Source organism: Aulonocara stuartgranti, assembly GCF_965226115.1.
Source record: "Aulonocara stuartgranti genome assembly, chromosome: 6".
Classification (NCBI taxonomy): Eukaryota; Metazoa; Chordata; class Actinopteri; order Cichliformes; family Cichlidae; genus Aulonocara; species Aulonocara stuartgranti.
In genome coordinates, this window is record NC_138944.1 from 36720143 (window position 1) to 36733085 (window position 12943).

At 39.1% G+C, this 12943-nt stretch overlaps 1 long non-coding RNA gene across 11 annotated transcripts; it reads right to left on the reverse strand.

Moving 5' to 3' along the window:
• Positions 1 to 1286: 1286 nt before the first annotated feature.
• On the reverse strand, positions 1287 to 11328 carry LOC309708863. 11 transcript variants are annotated; one of them, XR_014277342.1, is made up of 11 exons: positions 10909 to 11328; positions 9529 to 9689; positions 8831 to 8992; positions 8470 to 8578; positions 8245 to 8364; positions 7941 to 8102; positions 3951 to 4064; positions 3449 to 3548; positions 3067 to 3224; positions 2582 to 2639; positions 1287 to 1628 (listed from the first exon to the last, which is right to left on the reverse strand). It is a non-coding gene; the product is annotated as an uncharacterized lncRNA (long non-coding RNA). The 11 variants fall into 11 exon arrangements; XR_014277346.1 differs by lacking the exon at positions 3449 to 3548 and having other exon boundaries at positions 1289 to 1628; positions 10909 to 10989; positions 11195 to 11327; XR_014277343.1 differs by lacking the exon at positions 3449 to 3548 and having other exon boundaries at positions 1288 to 1628; positions 3951 to 4037; positions 10909 to 11327.
• Positions 11329 to 12943: the final 1615 nt, after the last annotated feature.

The following is a 12943-nucleotide window of genomic DNA, read 5'->3' on the forward strand; positions in this document are numbered from 1 at the left end:
AATCTTAGCTCAAACGGCTGCAAAACCTGTTTGCCCAGCACGGGGATATTGAGTTCTATAAGATAAAGCCATAAACATGTTTGTCTGAGTCTTCTATCAAAAGTTACAGCGATTTATATGAAGTTGTTCAAAAACGCTTTATTTCGCCAAGACAATGCGTTTCTCACTGTTACATGCATTTGAATGGGAAACTCGCCTGAAACAAAGTATAGGTTTTCATTATGTGAATAATTTTAAAATCTTAGCTCAAACGGCTGCAAAACCTGTTTGCCCAGCACGGGGACATTGAGTTCTATAAGATAAAGTCATGAATACGTATATCTGAGTCTTCTATCAAAAGTTACAGCTATTTATATGAAGTTGTACAAAAACGCTTTATTTTGTCAAGACAGTGGGTTTTAGAGTCTTCATCATTAAATCTCTGGTTGCTTCATTTTTCTATCCTATATCAGATATTTTAAAGGCTAGCTTAGGTAAAGTTCCATTCTCATGGTGAGGCAAAGTGCTTTATGTGTGTGTGTGTGTGTGTGTGTGTGTGTGTATGTGTGTGTGTGTGTGTGTGTGTGTGTGTGTGTGTGTGTGTGTGTGTGTGTGTGTGTGTCATGAACGGCTATAAAAGGCCTATAATTAAAGAACAAAGCGGGTTTGAGTTCGAGTTGCGGCATACTGTCACTACTTGTAAATGGAACGCAGCCTTCCTACGGCGGACAGCTAATAACAGGAATCGGACGCGGTCCAGCCAAGTCCACAGCAACCACCATAGCAACCGCCTAGCATGACCTTAAAAACATATTCTGTCTTCATAACTATCAAAATCGTGAAATGATTTGCAAAGTGTGAAAGTGTTACAGTTGCAGAATGCTATGGCGGTATCTATGGAAGCTGTTTACATAGCTAATAATATACGATGTAACCATGGAGACAGTCAGTCACTTGAGCTAGCGGTGCATGTTTACTACAGTGAATAAGGTGATTGAGTGCACAGCGTCCACACTCTGCAGGGGGTAAAGACATTACTTCAATATTGTTTTATATTGATATATATTAGCCTTCTGTTGACCATCACCTCAGGTTCACCATTACAGTTTCAGATTACAGATGCACACTGTCTAAACACATTCAAAAACTCATGTCTCAGAAATAAGCACAGCTGTTCATGTTTGTCATTAGAGTTTTATTTGTAAGAAAATTATGAACTTCATATTGTGCATTAAATAAAAGAACATTTCACAACTCTGAGTCAACAGAAACAGGTAACAGAAATGTCTCTAATGTGTAGTGTAAGCATTAAAAGATCATAAAGGAAAAACTAACATTTATGTGAAACTAATTGTAATAAAAAATGAGCAGGTGCTTTATAGATTCAAAAGAAAGAATCTGAAAACAACACTTTTTTGGTCTAAGTGATCAAAGTAGAAAACAGAACCGATGTTCAAGAACAAACCGTAGCTGCACTAATATTACACATCTCGATCGTTGTACTGAACAGACATGTTGCTTTTAAAACCACATGCAGTGTGTGACCATGACTGTTCACTGAGACCATGAACGCCACTTCGCTGAAGCATTCTTCTTCTTCTTCTTGCCATTAAATTGGAAGCAGAAGCAGCACGAGCTGATTTGATCTACTGAAAGGAAAAAGCAGAACATCTGAGTTGAAACCAGTCAGCTGAAATCATTAAGACAGGAACAAATTCAATGCAGTGTCTCAAGTGGCTTAGCCTGTTACAACTGTTGATACAAGCTTAATACGGTTAACACACAGTGTCAGGGAGCTCCAGTGTGGGAACTAGTGGCTTTAGGTTTGTAGTCATTTAACTTTCATCCATTCATTCATTTAATTCAGGAGGAAGAAATGCCAGGTTGGTGCAGGCTGGTTACATGCATTTGGTCCCATGCTGTCTTTAATTAAATGACTTGGTTCATTTTATGGCTGGGCTGTATGTGGGGTTATATCATGTTATTTGGGCAGGAGTACCTGTCCCCTGTTAGACTTAGAAAGTTTCTCCATAAGTAGAGTTTCTAACTCTTCTAGCACATCTGTGGCTGACAGCTTTTTGGTGGCTCTTTTTACCCCACACTGGTTGTGAGTGTGTAAATAGCCCCACTAGTTATTTTGGGTTGCAGTTAACTAGGGAGGAAGGGGTGGGTATGCCATGATTAGGTGAATAACAATTATATGTGATACATAAATTTCACAATGCATGCATATATCTCTATCAATTAAACCTGGCCTGAGGGCTGCCATTTTTTACATTCAGTTATTTCTCTTAGAAATGTTGGAACTAAATAATGAATGTGTTACAGTTAAAGTGAAACACTGGTCAGTGTAAATGGCTCATTGGGACACAGAAACCTTTAAATTAAACCTGATATCTAGTGTCAAACAATATCAAAGCTGTAAAAGATGTTTACATTCAGAATTTATAAAACTATGATTGTAAATAAATTCAAACAAGTGAGCTTTTCTCTTTGTGCTGAATATCAACACTGTGGTTTCTTAGACTGTAAGCTTTACTTTAGTGCAACCAGTTGCAGAAGCTGCCACTCCAAATGTCTTTTGATAACAAGAAAAAAATACCTTTTCAGTACACGGCCTGAAGTTCTTCTCCGAAATCTTCTGCAATCGGCTTTGTCTGCTGGTTTGAAGACAATAAACCATAAAAAAGATGATTTAGTCACTTTGTCTGTGTCATGCAGCTCGAATGTGTCGTGTAACGATGTTGAATAGCCGTCGTTATCCCTCTGCTGCGTCAGTAGGATTGTACTGTACAGCATCTCATTGATATGTGAGGAATGCTAATGTAACATGATAACAGACTTACATCATTAAAATATAAAGTGCAGGAGATATTTAGATATTTTTTATATTTATATTACATTTTATAGCTGACGGATTTTACTAAATAGATAGAATTTACTAAATAGCTGGATGAACATGAAAAATATGTCTATAATAACAAATGACCATGAGAGCCAGTAGAATTAATTCAGCTGGACACTCAAAAGACGTCCTTAAATGCTCTTTAAGTGGCAGAACAGATGAACAAACAGTTAATCGCTTACTTGAGATGAAATCTGCTCAGCTACTTTGAAAACAGCTTCTAACTGGTTCCTCCTTTAACAGGATGACTGCTCAGGGGTAAGGCCATCATGCAATCCAGCAACCTTTATGGTTCTGCTTTGATTCACCAGGAACTATTAGGGAAACCTTCCAGCGCCTCCTGTGAAAGACACAGGCATAAACACACAAACATTTATTAACATGTTCCACAGTGTTCCAGTTTGATTTTCTTATCCTGTGGACAACAACGTACATGGATGCAGGTTTATTGTTAACTTTTGTAAGGTTTATTTAATGAACATATCCAGCTGCAGCTCCACTGTGATCCTGAACTGGAGAAGCACTTAAGAAAATGTGTCAATAAATGGACAAACATCAACTTACTATATTTATCCAAACAGACGGGACCAATAATGCTTCGCTGAGTTAGAGACTTTAACAGACTCTTCTATGTAAGAATGTCTCGTGCTGATATACCTGCAAACTTGACAACAAAGGTTTTTCAGACTACATGTAGCTGTCCTCTATGTCAGCTAACACATTTACATTTATGTCACACTTATTTCTGCTTTCCCATTTTATAATTATTACTTACATTTTGATTAGATACCTTGAGTTTGTAAATGATCAGATTACATAATTGGAATACAATGTATCCAATTCAGGGTTGCGGGAGGATGAAGCCTATCCCAGCTGATACAGGACAAAGACAGGCTGCCAGTTTATTGCAGGGCTAATACAATATGTGTAACAGAAAATCCACTTAAATGTTTGATATTTCTTATAATAATCATAATTATGACTATTATTTAAAGGTTTCTTCATAAATACATTTTGATTTTTTATAACCCCTAAAATATAAACCTGAGCTGTTTCAGATTCTGACCTCTGACCTCAGTGACCTGGCTGTGTCCTCACTGCAGCTCCCTCTTGGAAGTACGTCTGCTTCTTGTCTTCCCCCAGTGTTGACCGCCTGATATCAAGATATCACGTACTGTAACTGAGGAACAAAAAAGGACAAACACTTGCCTTCATTTAAAAGTACATTCATACAGAGATAATCTATGGAAACACACTAGTTCACAGTTTGGGAGGAACCAGTTCCTGTGAAACATTTCTGTATATGAACATCATGTGGAGAATGAATGAAATGAGTTCTTCAGGTGACTCAGCAGTCCCACACTGACAAATGAAATCTAGTTAAACTATTAAGCATATTTGCTCTTCTGAAATCTGTGTTAAACAACAACAAACATAAATTAGTAACAAAAACTACAGCTGAGTATAGGCTTTACAAACCACCAGCAGCCATAATGCTAAATTTTAATCTTCAAATGTTTCTGAGCTGTCTTCAACCTGCTTTTAGCACATTAAAGTCTCAATAAATAAAGTCAATGCAGACTCAATCCTAAATGTTCAGCACACAGAGACACAGAGGTACTGTTTAAAGTTTAGTGTTAACTTGAGTCACTGATCATTCACAGTATTACAGAGTCTGGCAGTCTTTGCATGATGTCCACGTCACTGTAAGTTTCTAGCTGACTCTCAGGTGTGCCAGCAGGAAAGAGTAATAATAACCTGCATCCTGAGGTTTGTCTTGCAGGATTAAAGGAGCCAAGCTTTGTTCACACAGCTAGGATTGTATTTTACACTGACCGTGGGTCAGTATCAACTTCAAGAAGACAGCTGTAACTGTTGATAGAAGAATCACACACACATATTTATGGCTTTGCCTTATAGAATTCAGCATCTCAGTGCTCAGGAAATAGGTTTTGCAGCTGTTTGAGCTAAGATTTTCAAGTTATTCACAAATTAAAACCTATACTTTGTGTCGGGCAAGAACTAAATTCAAATGCATGTAACAGTGAGAAACGCACTGTCTTGGCGAAGTAAAGCGTTTCTCATCAACTTCATAGAGCTTGCTGTAACTTTTGATAGAAGACTCAGACAAACATATTCATGGCTTTATCTTATAGACTTCAATATCCCCCCAATGTGTGTGTGAGTCTTCTCTCAAAATTTACAGCTGTCTTTATGAAGTTTATGGAAAAACGCTTTATTTCACCACGTTAGTGCGTTTCTCGCTATTACATGCATTTGAATGGAGTTCTCGCCCGACACAAAGTATAGGTTTTCAATTTGTGAATAACTTGAAAATCTTAGCTCAAACAGCTGCAAAACCTATTTCCTCAGCACGGAGATGCTGAATTCTATAAGGCAAAGCCATAAATATGTGTGTGTGTGAGTCCTCTATCAAAAGTTACAGCTGTCTTCATGAAGTTGATACTGACCCAGGGTCAGTGTAAAATACAAGTTATTCACATAATGAAAACTTATACTTTGTTTCGTGCAAGAACTCCATTCAAATGCATGTAATAGTCAGAAACGCACTGTCTCGGCGAAATGAAGCCTTTTTGTACAACTTCATGAAGTTAGCTGTAACTTTTGATAAAAGGCTCAAAGCAGAGGGATAACGACGGCTATTCAACATCGTTACACGACACATTCGAGCTGCATGACGCAGACAAAGTGACTAAATCATCTTTTTTGTGGTTTATTGTCTTCAAACCAGCAGACAAAGCCGATTGCAGAAGATTTCGGAGAAGAACTTCAGGCCGTGTACTGAAAAGGTATTTTTTTCTTGTTATCAAAAGACATTTGGAGTGGCAGCTTCTGCAACTGGTTGCACTAAAGTAAAGCTTACAGTCTAAGAAACCACAGTGTTGATATTCAGCACAAAGAGAAAAGCTCACTTGTTTGAATTTATTTACAATCATAGTTTTATAAATTCTGAATGTAAACATCTTTTACAGCTTTGATATTGTTTGACACTAGATATCAGGTTTAATTTAAAGGTTTCTGTGTCCCAATGAGCCATTTACACTGACCAGTGTTTCACTTTAACTGTAACACATTCATTATTTAGTTCCAACATTTCTAAGAGAAATAACTGAATGTAAAAAATGGCAGCCCTCAGGCCAGGTTTAATTGATAGAGATATATGCATGCATTGTGAAATTTATGTATCACATATAATTGTTATTCACCTAATCATGGCATACCCACCCCTTCCTCCCTAGTTAACTGCAACCCAAAATAACTAGTGGGGCTATTTACACACTCACAACCAGTGTGGGGTAAAAAGAGCCACCAAAAAGCTGTCAGCCACAGATGTGCTAGAAGAGTTAGAAACTCTACTTATGGAGAAACTTTCTAAGTCTAACAGGGGACAGGTACTCCTGCCCAAATAACATGATATAACCCCACATACAGCCCAGCCATAAAATGAACCAAGTCATTTAATTAAAGACAGCATGGGACCAAATGCATGTAACCAGCCTGCACCAACCTGGCATTTCTTCCTCCTGAATTAAATGAATGAATGGATGAAAGTTAAATGACTACAAACCTAAAGCCACTAGTTCCCACACTGGAGCTCCCTGACACTGTGTGTTAACCGTATTTAGCTTGTATCAACAGTTGTAACAGGCTAAGCCACTTGAGACACTGCATTGAATTTGTTCCTGTCTTAATGATTTCAGCTGACTGGTTTCAACTCAGATGTTCTGCTTTTTCCTTTCAGTAGATCAAATCAACTCGTGCTGCTTCTGCTTCCAATTTAATGGCAAGAAGAAGAAGAAGAATGCTTCAGCGAAGTGGCGTTCATGGTCTCAGTGAACAGTCATGGTCACACACTGCATGTGGTTTTAAAAGCAACATGTCTGTTCAGTACAACGATCGAGATGTGTAATATTAGTGCAGCTACGGTTTGTTCTTGAACATCAGTTCTGTTTTCTACTTTGATCACTTAGACCAAAAAAGTGTTGTTTTCAGATTCTTTCTTTTGAATCTATAAAGCACCTGCTCATTTTTTATTACAATTAGTTTCACATAAATGTTAGTTTTTCCTTTATGATCTTTTAATGCTTACACTACACTGTACACATTAGAGACATTTCTGTTACCTGTTTCTGTTGACTCAGAGTTGTGAAATGTTCTTTTATTTAATGCACAATATGAAGTTCATAATTTTCTTACAAATAAAACTCTAATGACAAACATGAACAGCTGTGCTTATTTCTGAGACATGAGTTTTTGAATGTGTTTAGACAGTGTGCATCTGTAATCTGAAACTGTAATGGTGAACCTGAGGTGATGGTCAACAGAAGGCTAATATATATCAATATAAAACAATATTGAAGTAATGTCTTTACCCCCTGCAGCGTGTGGACGCTGTGCACTCAATCACCTTATTCACTGTAGTAAACATGCACCGCTAGCTCAAGTGACTGACTGTCTCCATGGTTACATCGTATATTATTAGCTATGCAAACAGCTTCCATAGATACCGCCATAGCTCTCTGCAGCTGTAACACTTTCACACTTTGCAAATCATTTCACGATTTTGATAGTTATGAAGACAGAATATGTTTTTAAGGTCATGCTAGGCGGTTGCTATGGTGGTTGCTGTGGACTTGGCTGGACCGCGTCCGATTCCTGTTATTAGCTGTCCGCCGTAGGAAGGCTGCGTTCCATTTACAAGTAGTGACAGTCTGCCGCAACTCGAACTCAAACCCGCTTTGTTCTTTAATTATAGGCCTTTTATAGCCGTTCATGACACACACACACACATATAAAGCACTTTGCCTCACCATGAGAATGGAACTTACCTAAGCTAACCTTTAAAATATCTGATATAGGATAGAAAAAATGAAGCAACCAGAGATTTAATGATGAAGACTCTGGGTTCTGTAGTGACCTGAATGACTCTTTGCATACAATTTATTGAAGAGGACTTTAGAATGCACTTTACATTTAGACTGTTGCTGTTTAATTTTTTACATTGTTGCGGTGTTATGTCATGAATAAAGTTCACCTGCTGGGGGTTTGATGGATCAGATCATCATAATCAATGGGTCCTGAGGTGGGCGGGACTGTCTCTGGTGATGTCACCATGAAGGAACAGCATCTGGCACGTGTTGCTGAAACATCCCAGTACACTGGTGTAGTTTCCTCTCCAGCTGTTTGACATTTGACACTTCAACATTAAGGGGAAGAAGAAGAAACAGTGTTAGGTCAGGTGACCACATGGTTTCTAAAGTAACTGACAGGAAGTAACCAGGCCGTTAGAAATGGATGGCATGTGTTTAGAGTTACTGGAGTTGGGTAACTCTACTTACCAAAAGCAGAAGCACACAGATGAAGGATCAGATGCTGAATGTTGCAGGAACATGCTCGTGCGGTGGTCATTCAGTGCTGCTCCGGCAGGTTAGACAGTCCAAGACTGATATACTGCCCATCTGAGAGTTTGAAAACACACATGCAAAGATTTATTTTGTATTACAGTCAAAGTTGGATGTTCATTTTTGTCCTTTAAAAATGTTTGTGTATTTGAAAGCGCTAACATTTAAGGATGACTTGGATCGTCTCCTTTAAAGGGGAGACAAGTGTATCCACTGATCCACGTCACTTTACCTGGATGATGACTCCTCTCCCCCTCACTCAGAAACGCTCCTAATATAACCAAGCAAATAAATAATATTGAAGATTTACTTACATCATTACAAAAACAGGAAAAACATCTCCCTTTGATTCTATTTCTCCATTCCTGCTGAACATCAGGCAACAAATATCTCAATAAATCACAGTAAAATGTAAAGCACATGTTTTCTCTGCTTTGTCTAACCTCTGCAGAGCCTCTGTCAAGAAAAACATATCTGTAAGCATAAAACAAATATACATTTCATAACACGTCACTGGACAAACCTCGGTCAGTTGATTTCCTCTGTGCAGTGCAGACGAACATCAGTCAGCAAGTCAAGGTGGTGAGATGGACTGGTGTCCTTTGTGACTCTGCTGGTTCTTCTGAGGAAATACCACTGTCTCTCCACACCGTCACCATCTGTGAGCACAAACTGCTGCTCTGCTCTGCCAGCATGTAGGAAATCACATATCACACACACAGGGGTGAAGAAACATTAGAACTCAACTTTGGATACTTTAGATCTAAACAGATCAAAGTAGCTCTTAGCTTCAACAATCAGTGAACAGACAAACAATGATACCATACTGATTCTGTATGAATACAATATGGTATTTTCAATACAGGTGTCAAATTAATTTACTAAAACTAATACAGATATATGTATTTTTTTTTGATAAATTCGTTTGCTAAATTATAAGAATATATATTTTTTCATTTAACAATTGCAACTGAAAGAAATTAAATATTGAACAAAAATATATTGTCACATTCTGAGCATGCTCAGCATGCTGACAGACTTGAAGTTGCTACAGATTTTAAGAAGTGATAATTATAGGGAAAAAACTTCTCTTTTTCATCCGTTTAATCAAACATTTGATGCCTTAGATGTCTCAGTCCTATAGCATTCTGCAACTACAACTAAGCTGAAGCTTGGATTTGGCTGCAGGTGCCCTGTACATCCTTCTCAACATGTGGGTACCATTTAATCACACTTCTTCCTGAGCTTTGCTTCGTCACAAGACCAAAGGTGGCATCCCGTGTCACGGTCATATCATCATCCAGAAGAAACATTTGAAGAAACATCATGGAGAAGAAACATTTACGCGCCTCCCGGTTTTGTTTTCTGATCCTGCAAAAAGACTGAGGACAACAAAGCCCAGAGAACACGAGATACACAACATCCAACATTCAGACTCAACAGCCTCCATAAATGAAGAGCACCAGGTTGGTTCAGTTATAGTAGATGTCATGGAATTTTTTTAATAAAGTCTGCAACACAGAAAGAGCGAGCTGTGATCATGCTATTTATTACTGTGCACAGGAGAGCAAACACACATCAAACATCACAGTTCAGTCATGTCAGCTCTGCCACTTCACGTGTCTCGCTATGAAACCTAACGGATCAATGGTTATGCTGTTTTGTGCCCTTGACGTTATCAGCACCTGTAAAGGGAGTTGTTTTCTCAAACTGCTGAAGTAAGTTCATCTAGTTTTAGAAACTTTCATTGAACAGTCTATAACAGTGTCACAACTAAGCATATGCATAAGCACTTAAATGCTTTAAATGAGAATAACATAAAATTTCTATTACAGGAGCTAGAGCCTGTCCCAGTAGTCATAGGTAGAGCACACCTGGACAGGTCACCAGTCTGTCAGAGGACTAACACAGATGCAGCCTGACTCAATCCTAAATGTTCAGCACACAGAGACACAGAGGTACCGTTTAAAGTTTAGTGTTAACTTGAGTCACTGATCATTTGCAGTATTACAGAGTCTGGCAGTCTTTGCATGATGTCCACGTCACTGTAAGTTTCTAGCTGACTCTCAGGTGTGACAGGTGTGCCAGCAGGAAAGAGTAATAATAGCCTGCATCCTGAGGTTTTTCATGCAGGATTAAAGGAGCCAGGCTTTGTTCACACAGCTAGGATTGTATTTTACACTGACCCTGGGTCAGTATAAGTATCATACAGTTTAAACGAAGCACTGAAACTTGCACATATTTATTACAGATGCACTGAAGCTAATCGAGATATTTGCTGTCAATCTGTGGCTGCGATTAAACACTTTACTGGAAACTTTATTAACTAGTAACTTCGTCAGTCATGACAGAAGCTAATATTTCTGTGCTAACATCGTTTAAACAGTAACAGCTTTACTCCAATATAAGCTAACGTTTACACCGTAACTTTAAGCTAGCACCATAAAGACGGTAAAACACGTAATAACATCTACAAATGCATCTTAAAGCTGTTATATTAGCACTCTGTGTATTACTAACATAACCACATTAACATTATTGACACTCGCTGGTCTGACTTAATAGTCATTCTATAAATGCTGTCCGTTTAAACGGTCTTACCTGTACACACTGCTGTATCCACCGGATTGCAGCCAGAGTGGATTCTGGAGTCTTCCCACGCTCCTGTTAGTGATCCTCCATCTGGATGGATGATAACAACCTTCTGAACAATCTAGCAGGAGATGGTCCATATCTAGGGGATATGGACTGATAACAGCCGAAGCGGGTGAATAAAGTCACCCAGTCGCTAGCTGTGCGATTACCCAGCATACACCAGCACAATATTAGGCACAGCACCACCATAGACATTTTCAGTGGTTTTGAATGCAGGACATGGTTATCTTACCTTGTAAAATGCATGACAATAAAACAGCTAACCACCATAAAATGGTATTGTGTATGTATGTATGTGCATGTGTGTGTGTGTGTGTGTGTGTGAGAGAGAGAGAGAGAGAGAGAGAGAGAGAGAGAGAGGGGGGGGGGAGAGATCAAAGGCGTGCGCTTATGTTTTTTCTTGATCAAGAGTGTGCCTCCTCTCTCTTATTGGATGTATGGTATAGCATGTTTATTCAGGTGCACCTTTGAAGTCTATGAAAATACTTTGCGGCCTGGTCTGAGTGGTCATTTCTGCACAGACACAATGAAGCGTGCACTCAGTTTAGAGGAGGCTGTTGCTGCAGTTTTGCACTCTCCACAAGCAGTGGAGATACTTCTGACAGCGAAGAAGAATTTTTGCCAGGCACCGAGGAGCTTTGCAGCTCATGTGCGGAGGAGGAGAAGGAGAAGGAGGAAGAAGAGCAGGAGGAAGAGACAAGACTGGAGGATGGCCAGTAGAGATCTAAAAATGGAGAAATCATGTGGCAACCCACACACGAAGAGGTCCTGCTATTTTTTCCTCCCCCCATTTTAACCCCAGGACCAACCCATTATGCAATTCGTATAGGATCAGCAGCCCTGTGAGCACTTTCCATCTTTTTTTTGCAGAGGACATTATGCAGCTAATCCTGCATTTCACCAACCTGCAGGGGCAACAGGTCAGTAAAAGACTGGAAGGACATAGATGAGGCTTACATGGGGCTTGTGATGCTGGCTGGCCTGTACAGGTCTCAACATGAAACGACAACAAGCCTGTGAAATGGGGAGACAGGGCTCTTCTGTTTCATGCTACCATGTCAAAAAAAAAAAAAAAAGGTTGTCTTATTGAGCACCAGGCACCGTGAGCTACAAGTCCAGGACTCTGGGAAGAGAAAGCCCCACATCATCCTGGATTATAACAAATGCAAAGGGACTGTGGATCATTTGGACCAGGTAAGCACAATTATAAGTAATTTATTTGCCAAATTGTTTACCGTTTCTCATTGTTATAACTGATAAAGTCAGATAATGTGATTATAATAGTTTTGATATGAGATGATAGTTTTAGACTATGATAGTTTTGATAGTTACAGTAAGGGGGGGGTCCAGTTTGACGCCCACAGGCAGGAAGAATCTCTTGCTTATGGCTGTATAAATCTGTTCATGTCACCTGATCATTTCTTTTTGTTTTGCAGGTTTGTGGCAACTACTCCTGCCGTAGAAGGACACATAGGTGGCCCATGTGTCTGTTCTACCACATGATCGAGGTAAGCTGCTATAATGCTTTCATTCAAGACAGCTGTAACTTTTGATAGAAGACGCATATAAACATATTTATGGCTTTATCTTATAAAGTTCGATATCCCCGTGTTGAGCAAACAGGATTTGCAGCTGTTTGAGCTAAGATTTTCAAGTTATTCACAAGATGAAAACCTATACTTTGTTTCGTGCGAGAACTCCATTCAAATGCATGTAATAGTCAGAAACGCACGGTCTCGGCGAAATAAAGTGTTTTTGTACAGCTTCATGAAGTTACCTGTAACTTTTGATAGAAGGCTCAGACACACATCAATATGGCTTTGCCTTATACAATTCAGCATCTCCGTGCTGGGGAAACAGGTTTTGCAGCTGTTTGAGCCAAGAGCTTCCAGTTATTGAAAAAATGAAAGCCTATACTTTGTTTCGTGCGAGAACTCCATTCAAATAAAAGGGTTTACAACTTCATGAAGACAGCTGTAAC